Below are 13,808 nucleotides of genomic sequence, written 5' to 3' on the forward strand. Positions count from 1 at the left end.
CAGAACCACATTTGATTCCAGAATATTTCTAAGGCTCGGCTCAATTTAGTCAAAGCTGGGGTGGATTATGTAACCAGGCAGGAGGAGTCTGGCATTGTAAACATTAGGTTCACAAACTTTTAACATTGCCTTGGCCACTTGAAATCAGTGATGATGGCAGCATCAAATTATCAAAGATCTGAATAACAGACTCTAAAAATGCTACATCCCATAAAATAACAGGACTTCTGGCTGGAGTTATCCCTTGATTTTATTTTTTTAAACCTTTATAAAAAAAGAAATGACAAGGCTAGAGAATAAACCAACTTTATTTTATAACAGTATTACAGAAAGCAAAATATCATTTAATACAACTTGAAGCTGCTATAAATCTAATATGGCATCATAACTATACATCAGGTCAAAAGCAAAGGGAAAATGTTCCATACAGTTAATAAGTCCCTATCAGATCTCTGGTGTCAGCTTCAAACAGTCTAGTTTTCTGATGCCCATCCAAACACCACCACAGCCCTACCCACTCCTCCTCTCCCCTGTGCCCTCAAACCTGTGTGTTTCCCACTATCTGAGAGAGACAGACCTGCTCAATAATAAAAGGTCAGTTTCACATGTACACAATGAGGTTTAATACAAAGCAAGTGTTCTACACAAATGTCCAAATAATGGAAAGTACTGACATTTGGACATGTTAAGAAAGAAAGCACTAATAAGGTTTTAAGCTGCCTGAATACTTCAGTAGGAGGGAAGACACCATTGCCTCTTGCTCCTCCCTCCTGTTTCTGGAATGCTGCCGAAGAGCGTGTCTGAGAGGCGTTGGCACTGTGGTGCCGCGGGGTCTCCGCAAACAGCACGTGGTCAGTGAGCTTCTGCATAATTCTCCAGTCTGGAGTCTGACTTTCTACTAACAGTAAAAAGTCACAGGACTGGAAAGTCAAAAGGGATCCCATAAAAGATATTCCCAATGAATTTCTAAAACATTAGAAAGTTTTTGAGATGTAAGAAATGCTTTTAATCCATACTAGTATTTTCTCATACAGTATATTTACTGCAATTTGAAAACTGTAAATATTTGCTGTAATTGGTGGGAGTTCAGTGGGAATGGGAAGGAGGAAAGACACTACCTAAGTTAGTCACAGCGTTTTCTTTCCGCACAACAGCACCTGTTCCAGTGAACAGCACCTCACCAGCCGGGCTGGCTTTGTTCACTATCATTGGATCATTTGAGTCATAAAAAGCAGGTAGTTGTACACAAAGTAAACAGGAAACAAAACTCCCTAATTAAAATAAAAAAGGAAGAAAGAACCAAGATTACTTAGGAGTGGTTATAAAACAAAACAATATATTAAAATGCGAGGGAACAGAGTAGACCAGAGCTGTTAAGGTAGGGTCTGTTGTTGGCATTTTAACACTTCAGGCTTCTGGTCATTGTTACCAGTCGTAAATTCGCAGGAGTAGTGGTGTGGCATTAAGACTTGAAACGGTCAAAATTCTTCAGGTTCACAAAGTTGAATGTTGTTTAATAAATGGATTTCTAGGAGGAAAAGAGACAAGGCTTAAATATTCAAAGACAGAGGCTTTGAGGAAAAAAAATGTAGGTAACATTCATAAAATTCCAAATCAAGGAAACCACAGTGACTATCTGATTGGTTCCACAGTAAATAATGTTTGCCAGGAGCCATACATGAGACCCTATTTCATCCTTGAGGGCCTTAAATTAAAGTATCTTGAGAACTGACAAGCATATTAGAAACAACTGGCTAGTAAGAATAAACCAAAAAGCAAGTAAATTATAAAACACAGGTAATTCATACAGTAAAAATATAAAAAAGAGAAACCAATATAGGTCTTAAAAGTAGATCCAAGTACAGAAGAAAAACAAGTCAATTTTGAATTCACTGAAATGAACAGAAAGGGTACTTTACTTCAGGTGTGGAGAATGGAATGGAGGAAAGAGGCCCGGAAGTGAGAAAGTGCCGAGTATTACGATGGGTGTGCAGATGTAGGGAGGGTGGGCAAGAATAAATGTGAGGAACAGGACAGTGAAGAAATGGACAATACTGAAGCTAAGTAATGGCATGGTGAGTAACTAAAGATAAGGTAAAAAACATTAGGTACATGTTTTAATACCAGACCAAGAAATATGAACTTGAACTAACAGACAAAGAATAAATTCAGAAAGAGCATTCAATAAAAAGATCAACTGCCAATCTACTGCAATGATGCGGACTGGAGTGTGAGAGGAGGGACGACAGAGCAGAGCCGGGGCTGGCCAGTTCAAAGGGGGCATGAGAGGAGGCTGGGTGTGGCTCTCCTCCGGTTCTGAGGAAGGTCTGGCATGGCCTGAGATTCACATTTTGACAACATCACTGTGGCTTCAGTAGGATGAACAGACGAGCAGTGGAGGGGAGTGAAGACGGCAGCACCAGTCTGGAGGCCACTCCGCAGCCCAGGCTGCATGAGGAAGATGACACAGGTCAGGGATGGCTGCTGGGACCAAGGACCCAGACTACAGAATCAGGTGGAAGAGACGAGGAAGGCAGTGCCAGAGAGTACTTTTAGGTTTGGAGTCCTGAACCTCAAAAACAGAGGTAGAATAAGAGGCTTACAGCCTGGGTGAGGTCTTAGAGCTAGAGATAAGGATTTGTCCGCACAAAGGAACAAGTGAAACTAACAGATGGAATTAGTCTCATGTAAGTATAACAGAAAAATGAGAGAAAGGAGTCTTGGGAGCCCACAATGAAAGGTAAGTAGGTCGGAGTGGGGACTAAAATAGGAATGGACAGGGAGGCAGACAAGGATGGTGCATTGTCCCTGAAAGAGAGAGTTTTAAGAAGAAAACTTTTCATTTTGTATTTCAGCTTGATTGTAAGTTTTGGTGAAACATAGGTGATTACGGAGGATGGTCGAGAGGTAATTAAGGACCTTTCCAAGACACACTGGTCCCAAATTAAGTCCTGTTTTAATGAAAAATCTCCCCACTGTTTAGATGTATCACAGGTATTATAGCCTCTGATTATTCAGGACAGATTGATTAATCAAATTCATTTTATTCCACTCCGTTGTCTGCTTTGGGCTATTTCATTACTCATTAGTACTTGTGCTTGATTATAGGCAGTGAAAAATCAATGGAGAAAACACAAAGTTGTCTTTTTTAGGTTAGTAATTATGGGGGGTGGTGAGGAGGGAATGGATACAACTACCCACTGGATTTGGAAGTTATTTGTGACCTTCAGTCACACTATCTAGCTATCTATCCTTTTTCTTTATGGGCTGTTAGCTATCTCTGTTTTCTTTGCTTAGTAAACATGCATCGTTGTTGAACTCAGCTGCCACTGTGACTAGCTTATGATATGGAAAATGAACCCCTGAGGTTACAGTGCCTGGAAACCTACAGAGAGAACGAGGTTGAGGATTCTGTTCTCCATTTCCTTTAGGCTCCATGTCACTGAATATGTTTTCACCAAAAATTAAAATTTGAATTTTTAAAATGAAGTGAAAATTAAACTTGTTTAAAAGTCATTAAATAAACAGAAATCAAGGAGTATGTAGGAATTGAATGAAAGAGATCTTGATTTCAAAGAGCTTCAACATTTATTGAAATATATGTAGAGAAAAAGACATAGTCACCCATGTAAAGTCAAGTATCATTTACTTTCATTTATTCATAATCAAACCACTAGGAAGTAAAATAAATCAATTTTTGAGAAATAATATAAATGACCATCCAAATAGCTTTCAGAATCAAAAAATTATAATTATAACTTACTGTTAAACACATTTTTCTTGTTCTTTTAAAAAGCAGTAAATTGAGTATAACTCTGAGTTAATTGATATTCAATGTTTCAGAATCCCCAGTTCCTATTGTCCTAGATAGGAATAACTTATATGAATTTTTTCAATTTACAGGTCCACTCATCTTTCTGACTGCTTTTTGCACTTGAACACATATAGAAATGTATTTCCAAGTAAACATCTAACATTTGAGCTGGGAAGAAGCAAAGATAAGGATGAAATAGCATTAGCCATTTTAATTTCCGGTTTTTTTTGGCATGTAGCTGTGAGAAATAAAAACTTAATATTTGGCCATTCTTAAGACTACATTTGGGTCTAAATGATTTATCACATAGCCCAATCAAAGTGAAAACTAGCAACTGGTTCTTTATGTGCAAGCTGTAAAGTTTTAAGGATTCTTTTCTCTTTTTTAAAGCTTAAATTCTACTCATATTCATAGAATTCTTGATATTATTATACAAATTGACAGGAATTAATTACTGGCATTAATTCAACCTGCTTTCACTTTTGACAACATCATAACATTCATACTTGGGGTTTGGATAAGAGCATAGCTGTTAAGTATATGGGTTATACTTTATGTATCAGAATTTTGGTCAAGCAAAAAAAAACAAAAACAAACAAACAACCCCCCCCTTCAAACCACTATTTTCATGCTTCAGTTTCCCATCCTTAGACTATACAATGTCAGTGAACATTTCTATCTACTTTACTCACATTCCATAGCCTGTGTCTCCCTCTGTTGGCCAATGTGAGAATTGGTTTCACAAATTTGTAATTAGGTAGCTATTTCTTTGCTAATCGCAGGTCTAATTCTATGTCCAAACTCTTCATGGAGACATGCCTGTTACCTACTTTGCATTAAGTCCTCATAGAGGGTGCAGAGTGTTTTTTATCTTCCGCAGTGTGCTGTGATGAGCAGTGGGAAATCAGTCAAGTAAGCACAGAAGTTCTAACTTCATCTGAAAAGCACAATCTCCCTTTCCAGACACAAGGGGTTCACATCGTGCATCTCAATCTTGAGCACACTCTACTCCAGAAATTGATTCAGTGAGTTGCAAATGTGCCCTTTTAAAAAAGCATTTGATCCAAACCACTGGAAACACTGGCTTTTAATAGTAAAGACTCATTGATTTCTTCAGGCCAAATTTCAATGTGTTTTCTTTAAAGCTGACAGTTGTTTTTCTATTAGAATCTTTATGCCTGACACATTGATGTGACTCTACTAAGGAATTACTACCGCGCAGCAAACTTTAGAAAACCTTGTCAATTTCACCTCATTTTGAAACATGATTGTTTTATACAATTTGGTTTGACTTGTTGTTCACTTAGCTTTATATCATAGCTGCAACCTCAGAAACATTTTGTACAAAAATGAATGTTTTTAAAATGAGTCCTGTGTCAAGAACATTGGTGGGAGTTATTATTTGAAAGTTTCCAATCATGAATTCTTGTAAAAGCAATGTGATGTGAATTCACACTGACAGAGAGTCGGTTCTGGCCAGTCATTGACGGCATGATTTGGGTGAGAGACTCCAACTCTCTAGGTCTCAAGTCCTCATCTACATCATAGTAAGAACTAATTCAGGTAATAAATGGCAAAGTTCTCAAATAAAGCTGGGCACAGAGTAGACACTCATTCAATCAATGTTAGCTAATATTCTTTTTATAGATTTTCATACATTGTATTTCACTCCTAGTTATGCTTTCAAATAAAATACAATTTTGCTCTGAAAGCTAGAGATGTGCAGTTCAGTTTCTCTATTAAGAATTGCCTGGGGCAGTGTAATAGTTCCTAACAGGGTACTTCATCTGATCTAGCACCCTTTCATTGATCTTACCTACTCCTGACGAATAAAACTTACCGACGGGCAGTGCTCCTCCCAAACTCAAATAAATCCCCAGTGCAGATGCACTGCAGAGCAAAGTCTAAATTAAGGTTCTTACACGAATGGAAGACCCTCTGCAATTTGCTTTTGACAAATCTTTCTGGGTCTGCTGGGAACTCCACACAAAGCTACGGTGCAGGAATTGCTCTTCCTGATATCCATCCCATTGTTTTCTACAGGTTCTTTCCTCTCTCCCCATATGTTCAAACCCTCCCCAGCGCCCTGCAGCGGGAGCTTTCCTGCCACTGCGGCAGGGAGGTCTTCTGATCTGCAAACCCAAACAGCCCCTTCTGTCAACCTGCGTAGCTCTCCATCCAGGCTTCTCTGGAAAACTACTAATTTTTTACCCTATATGCCATTTATATACACATTCCTGTACTTTTGACTTTCTTATACTAACTGTAATAGTACCTTGAACATGTATGTCCACAATATATACTAATGAATCTATGAGCTACAGCAATAGGGACTAATCTTCAAGGTGAGCAGAGAACAGAGGCTTGGGGAGGAAAAAACAGAACTGCACTACGTCTCTGGGAAGAAAGCATTACCGCCTGTCTTCACCATTACTTTCATCTGCCGATTTAAGTGGAAAATTCTGGGTTCATTTTTCTGAATAACTGTCTCTGTGAAATCCCAGGAGGACTCTTACTTCTTCAAAAATACTGGTTTTCCCAAACGTCTGAAGCTTTGACAGAGATTTCTAAGAGTAGTTATTATCTGGTCGGAAAGCTAAGGTAAGGTCTTCTGGTTCATTCTGCCACATTCAAATCTACTGGGAACTTGCCATGAAAGCATTTTACAAAATCTTCAAGCTCCTTTTACATAACAAATGCACTGCAGTTAAGGTTCTGTTCCATATGCTTTACTCCAGCTAAGCCTTTGCAAATCCTTGGTTCATAAGGTAAGTAGAGATAGAAGGCATTTCTCTGTAGCATCAAATAAAAAGTGTACTTGTAAATACTAACAAAACCCTTATCTTTCAGCTAACCATCTTTGAAGCATTTATGAACAGAACTTGCTAAGTTTTCATTTAATATTTTCTTTATAGAAAGGTTAGTTAGAATCAAAAGAATTCATCTCTATCCTCAATTCTCTGACTTATTAGTTTACCTTTTTTTCTTAGATCTTCAAAATCCAGTATGTTATTTTATATTGGAAGCACATCTCCACTTAGAACAGGCACATTTCAAATGCCCAACAGCCCAGTAGTACTGGCTACCACACTGAACGGAACAGGTCTAGATTCCCACTGGCTCTAATGCTAGCTGAACTATTTTGATGCATGAGTTAAATAAACATGGGGCTAACATGTCCTTGGAATGTAATCCTCACGAGGACTGGAGCATCTTAAAAACACACACACATACACACACACACAAACTTATCAGCTGCCATAGCAAAATTCCCTCCCACTGCCCCACACAAATTTACATGTTCAAAAAATAGTACCTGGGATGTCGAACATCAGAGAAGTTCTTGAGACTAATGAAGTTATATTTAGTTCCACGCGTGGATGGTATTTCATGACTCTTGAGTGTAATAACCTATGGCAAATGACTTTAATCTCTAGGATTCTGTTTCCACATAAAAGAGGGCGGGGTGAGAAGATTATATATTAAATTATATATTCTTCATAACCACCTCCTCTACCCACCTCAGAGGCCAGGTGGGTAACAGACTAGTAGGGAGACCCGGTATCAACGACCTCAACATAAAAGATGCTGGCGACTTGGAGTGCTCCTCCCTGTCTAAGGGTGGCAGCCCCTACTAGCCACAGGAGCCGTGAGAGAAAGCAGGCACAATGTTAGAGCTTCCAATGTTTCTAAATGGGCTTAAGTATTCATAATTAATTCAAACTCTAAAAAATACTGCTTTGTCCAAAAAAGAAAATTCCAGATATAGCCTGCATGCATTCCCTTTGTAGATTTTGTCTTGCCCTTCTCCCCCTTGTTTTATTAACCCTAAATACTAATGAAAAAGTGGGGGAAACATGCAGCATTTGTATGGGATTAATAACCTTAACAAATTTATATGAGAGAAAAGATAATAAACATCTGAATAGGAAAACAGACAAAGGACACAAACTGGCAATTCAGAGAGATGCAATGTGGGTGTGTATGTGTATGTGTATTTCAACCAATAAAAAAAAAACAATTAAAAATGCTCTTTCCCCACAATTTTAATAGAAGAGGGAAATACTCTTTCCTCACCAGATTGGCAGATTTTTTTAACCTGTATAATCTTGAGTGCTGACAAGAGCATGGGGAACAGGGACACTCATAAACTACTAGTGGGAGTCTAGCTGTAGAACCTTTAAAGGAAACATTTATCAATATGTCAAAAACCCTCAGTGACACACCTACTCTAATTTTAGAAAATACTTGCCCTGGAGAAACAATGAATTTAATGTACAAAAATGTAAACACAAGTATGATATTTGTAGGTATATCTATAATTGTGAAAACTGAGGAATAAACTAAATAACCATTAGCAGAGGTTAAATAAACCATCAAGCATCCATTCAACAGCTGTTGAAAAAGGATGAGGTAATGACAAGGAAATTTATCTACAATGTACTGTTAAGTGTGTGTGTGTGGGGGGGAGCAAGATAAATATAGAGTTGACAGTCTCAGCCTACATAAATTGAGGTGTGAGTGTGTGTGTGTGAGTGTACGTGTTCACACATACGCACTGTGAAAAGGAATTAGCTCTCTCTAGGAGCAAAGAAATTATGGATCACTTACACTTTCAACTGCCTTTTCCTTTTTAAAAACTATAACCTCCTCTGTTTTACTATTGGGGGTGAGAGCGGGGGGGGAAGGAAACACTGTAAAGATAGGTTCATTTGCAAAAACAACAGTTGGTGATTTTGTCCAAGAGCGAACCCTGGGGAATTAGTGGCTACCAGGTGCCAATGCCTGCACTACGCAATGGCATCAGCGCCTCTTTGGTCAGTAGTTCAAATACATTGCATATGACTCATTGATAGCACCTGTCAGATTTATAAATATTAAAACTGAACATTCCACAGCATCCAGAGTAAAAACTGGCTATGCCTAAAACTCACTAAATTCAAAATGGCTTTTTATTTTTATGTATAAGAGATCTTCATTTAGGTTTGATTAATCTATATTCAAAGCTAAGTTGTAATAAAATGCTAATTTTAGGAATGAGACTCGTACAACTAGGCAAACAGAATACAATAAAAATGCAACACGTTTGATATGCCTGCAAACCTCCTGGCTCCTGAATTGAAGCTGGTCACCTGGAAGTCCATAGGCTTGTGTTTCTTTTCAGGGACAGGGTGATGCCACCCATAAACGAGTAGCTCATGATTAGCCTGAGCTCAGTTCAGCCAACATGGTTTTCTCCTGTCCGGTCAGTTAGATAGCTAATGCTAATTGCCTACTTGGCTTGTGAGTTCATTTTGAAAATATAGACAACACCCTAAGGTTGAAATGTTGGTTTGAACACAGTGTTATCTTGTTTAGAAATTGGTGTTCATAGATGCTCAATGAGCACAGAAAGCAAAACCACTAATTTAGTTACGTGTTTATTATGGTTTGGGGATTGGGACTCAGGGTTTATCTAACAGGTTCCAAGGAATGATGGATTTGCCAGGCTTTTAGCAATCACAGCACTAGCTCTGGTGGCTCTGTGAAACCTAACACAATGCTCTCCATCGTCTCAGATGAAGACAGGCAGAGCAGACAAAAAGGCCAAAGGCCCAATTACTGTTTTCCAGAGTCTTGAAAGCAGTCTCCGTGTGAAATCCCTTTTCCTCAACTTGGGGCAGGGCTTCATCCCTACTTCTTGACTGAAGAACTCTGACAAAGTCCCCAGGTTGTACCAACAAATTCAAAGGACACATTCACTTCATTTCTTTGCCATATTTAATACCTGATTACTCTCTCCTTCTTAAAGTTGTCCTCTTCTTGCTATTTTCATGACATCCTTTCTCCCTGTTTTCTTCCTACCTCTGGCTCCTCCTCTTCTATGTCCTCGGCTCCCCAGGTCACAACACTCTGACCTGGCCTTGGGTGAGCTCAAGCCAAAGGCTTCATCAGTAGACGACACATTCGGATGACCTCCAAATCTCCTCCTGATCCAAAGCCTGCTGTGCTCTCTCAACTCTTGGCTACCTCCTGGACCTCTCCATGTATATGCTTTTTTAAAAAAATATATATATATATTATTGATTTTTTACAGAGAGGAAGGGAGAGGGATAGAGAGTTAGAAACACCGCTGAGAGAGAAACATCGATCAGCTGCCTCCTGCACACTCCCTACTGGGGATGTGCCTGCAACCAAGGTACAGGCCCTTGACCGGAATCAAACCTGGGACCCTTGAGTCCGCAGGCCAACGCTCTATTCATTGAGCCAAACCGGTTAGGGTGTAGACGCTTCTTAAAGTCAACATCTCTGGGATAGAAAATCTTCATGTTTATTTGACTCTTAAGACCAAAAACGGATTCATGGCTGACTTTATGTGTTAAAAAAGTTCTTACAACCTCCCTTGGAAACAAACTCTTCTGTAAATTTCATTATCACCCCCAGTTTACAGATGGCAGAACTGAAGTAGAGACATGAAATAACCTACCCAGGTCACAGAACAATGAAGTAGATTTTAACCCAGCAAATCTGCTATGCTACACTTTATGCTACACCATCTGGTAAACTTCCATTTACCCACAGTGTGTGTGTGTGTGTGTGTGTGTGTGTGTAATATGAGGCCTTACAGACTCACTTCCAAGCTTCCTCCATAATTCCTGTGACAGTTGGTTCCTCCTACATAGTACACAGAACAAAAGATATACTTTTGCTGTAAGATAGAGCAGAGGACTGGCGATACTGCACATGCTATGTGAGAAAATAAACACGTATTCCATGACTGCAATGACAAGAACCACCAACTCATTTGCCCAAGCTATCCACCTGGGCATTATCTGGGAGTTTTCCTCTGCTCACCCACCTACTCAACTTACTAACTTCCATACCTTCATGCAATCACCCAGTCACAAACCTCTACCTAATTACTATCCCTCAAATACATGAGGAGTACCCATAGCTTTTCAGGATAAAGATTAGCCTCTTTGGCTTGGCTCATAAGGCTCTATAACAGTGGTTCTCAACCTTCCTAATGCCGTGACCCTTTAATACAGTTCCTCATGCTGTGGTGACCTCCAACCATAAAATTATTTTTGTTGTTACTTCATAACTGAAGTAGCAATTTCAAGTAGTAATTTCAAGTAGTAATTTAGCTATGGTTATGAATCATAATGTAAATATCTGATATGCTATATGTGTTTTCCGATGGTCGCGACCCACAGGTTGAGAACCGCTGCTCTATAAGATCAAGCCTCTGCCTCCCTGCTCCTGTCATCTCCCTTCACTCGCCTGCAAGTGGTCTGCAATCCAGCTACACCTGACCTTGTGAGATTCCTGGAGTGTCAAGTTCACAGCACCGTACCCGTCTGGAATGCCCCCTTCCATACCTTTCTTCACCGAGCTGACTCCTACTCACCTGGAAGCTCAAGGGAGAGGCCCCATTATGATTATTTTAGAGACCTTGCCTTTCTGTTCCCACTCAACTCAGTTGAGAACATATAAACTTGAAACTATTCTGCTACCACTGATTTACTGTCTGTGAGTGTGACCTTGTTTGATTTGAAACCTCCATGGCAAAACAGGAAAAGGTATCTATGGGCACTCCACTGATATTTGTATAATGAGCAAATACATGGATAAAATGAGTAGATGGTTGCGTCTTCAGCTGTTCACTGCTTCCAGATGAAAAGGAGTCATCTTCACTTTTACCCCACATCAAGGATTGCTCCAGAAGTCAGAGGCTCATTGAAGTCTGGGTTCGGAGAGCTCATGGTGCCAACTGGAGTGAGTAACGAGCTCCCCTCCTGGGCCCATTCTTTTCGAGGCCACACACCCCACACCACCAAGCCTGCATTCTTCTTCCTCCTGACCAGGACTGCCTGAACACCATTCCAGTGGGGACAGGTCAGTGACACTGTGTCCATTTGAGGGCTTATAAATATGCATTTATGACAAACTGACAGGATGGACTAGTCCATAAGAGGACATAAAGAAAAGGTTACAAAGGTTTAGTGAAATTCTGCTCTGAAGTCTGTGTTTTCCTTTTCATGGTGTCTGAATTGAGCTCCTCTCCGCCTCACAGCTGGCCAACCCCTGCTGAGATGGCAGACATGGAGGTTCTGTCCATGCAGGCTGTCCTTTGCCCATCTTTCTGTCTGTTCCACCCCCACCTTGCAGTGTTTGATGAAAAGCTCAGAACTACTCCAAAGGGAGAGGTCAGAGCAGGAGGAGAGTTTTCTATATCTGACAAGGGAGCCGGAGCAGACACACAGTTATTTACTCTCTTCTGACGTCAGATACTGTCTGGGTCCTGCTCTTTGCCTCTGTGTGATCCTGGGAGTGCAGACACACTCACCTCGACTGTCACCAGCAAAGGAAATTTTTCAAGAACAAGCTGCAGCCAGAGGGGGTGGAGATGCTAAAATGACTTAAGGCACTGAGGTAACTCTTATTCTTCCTTCAGATATCAACTCAAACATTGTTTCTCAAGTTACAATAGGTTAAATTTATAATAGTTCAACTCTGTCTGTTTCTTCTACAAGTTTGACTATTTCAATCCTCAATGCCTAGCCCTACCCTAGAACATTTTGATGCTCAAATTTTTTTGAATGGATGAATTTTCCCAAATCTAGTTTGCTCATCTTATATGTGAGTTTATACTTCAACTTCCTAAATATGTTTAACCAGTTGCTTATAAGAGATGACCTCAAAGACAGGCAAACTTCATAGGCTGTGTGTGTGTATGTGTGTGTGTGTTTGTGTCTCCCAATGCAAAAATAAATTAAGGTACAAGGAATAACTGATATAACTAATTAATACACTTTAACTTATTAAATGCCACAAAGGAAGGTGGGGGTGTTGGTAATATTCACAGTGATCACTACCGATTCAAAGAATTTAGAGAAGAAATACCCACTCAGTATCTTATTATACCCTTAACATAAGTCCTACGAGTTTGTTTGTTTTTTAAAAAAGGGGTAGATTTAACCATCCCCACTGATTTGTACAATGTCACATAGTTTGAGATCTGACAAGATTAAAACATAATATTTGACCGTCTGACTCCCAGCTAAGGTGTTCTCAATCTTCCATATATAAAACTATCAGAAAAGTACATCTCAAAAATAAGATCAACATTTACCATATTATACACCACATTTATTCAGGTATCTAGATAATGTGTTAAAATTTTAACTGATTTCTGCTTATAGCCCTTTTGTACACCTGTGTTAAAAATAGCATGTAAATAAATAAAGGGTAAAGTTGCTAGGTATAAGACAATATAGAAAAGCCAATTGTATCTGCCTATACCAGCAACAGCTAGAAAAAATTTATAAGACCTCTCTCTGGGTAAAATAATCATACAATTTCATTGAAAGAAATTAAAGAAGACCTACATAAGTAGAGAGATGTTTTATGTTTGTAGAAAAGAAGACAATATCATAAAGATATACTTTTTATTATACTGAACTAAAGAATGGGTGTAATTCCAATTAAAATACCAGAAGGTTTATCTTAGAACATAATAATCTGAGTTTGAAATTTATATGACATAAAAAGAGCCCAGAACAGCCAAGATACTCCTAAAGAAAAAGAACACAATTAGGGAGACATGGCCTAGCAGATATCAAGATCATTTTAGAACTACAGTGAATGGCACTGGAATAGGGATGGACACATGGACGGATGGAAATGAGAGCGCTCAGAAACACACCCATGCATACAAGAAACTGGATACATGACCTGCAGATTAGAGGGCGAAAAGATGGGCTCTTCAATAAACAATAATGGCACGCTGGCTACTTATACAGAAAACAAATGGATCACTGTTTCTCATCACACAGGAAAAACAATTTCGGATGATTTAAGAAATGATATGTGAAAGGCAACATTAAAATCGCAGGATCAAAAATATCTTTAATATTTCAGGGTATGAAAAAAAACATAAGCCATAAGGAAAGCTTGATAACTCAACTATATTAACTATATTAATAACTAAATTCAATGTATTAATAACTAT

At 39.1% G+C, this 13,808-nt stretch overlaps 1 protein-coding gene across 13 annotated transcripts in view; it reads right to left on the minus strand.

Annotated features, from left to right (window-relative positions):
- Positions 1-290: 290 nt before the first annotated feature.
- The window catches only part of EPB41L2 (erythrocyte membrane protein band 4.1-like 2), a 135,206-nt gene continuing 121,688 nt past the window's right edge, over positions 291-13,808 (minus strand). For all 13 annotated transcript variants that reach the window (XM_006778464.2, XM_015557804.1, XM_015557816.1 and 10 more), the window contains one exon: positions 291-1,528. The gene's annotated coding sequence lies outside the window, so the exon portion shown is untranslated. The remainder of the gene's footprint in view (positions 1,529-13,808) is intronic.

The sequence above is a fragment of the Myotis davidii genome, unplaced genomic scaffold, assembly GCF_000327345.1.
Source record: "Myotis davidii unplaced genomic scaffold, ASM32734v1 scaffold147, whole genome shotgun sequence".
NCBI lineage: Eukaryota > Metazoa > Chordata > Mammalia > Chiroptera > Vespertilionidae > Myotis > Myotis davidii.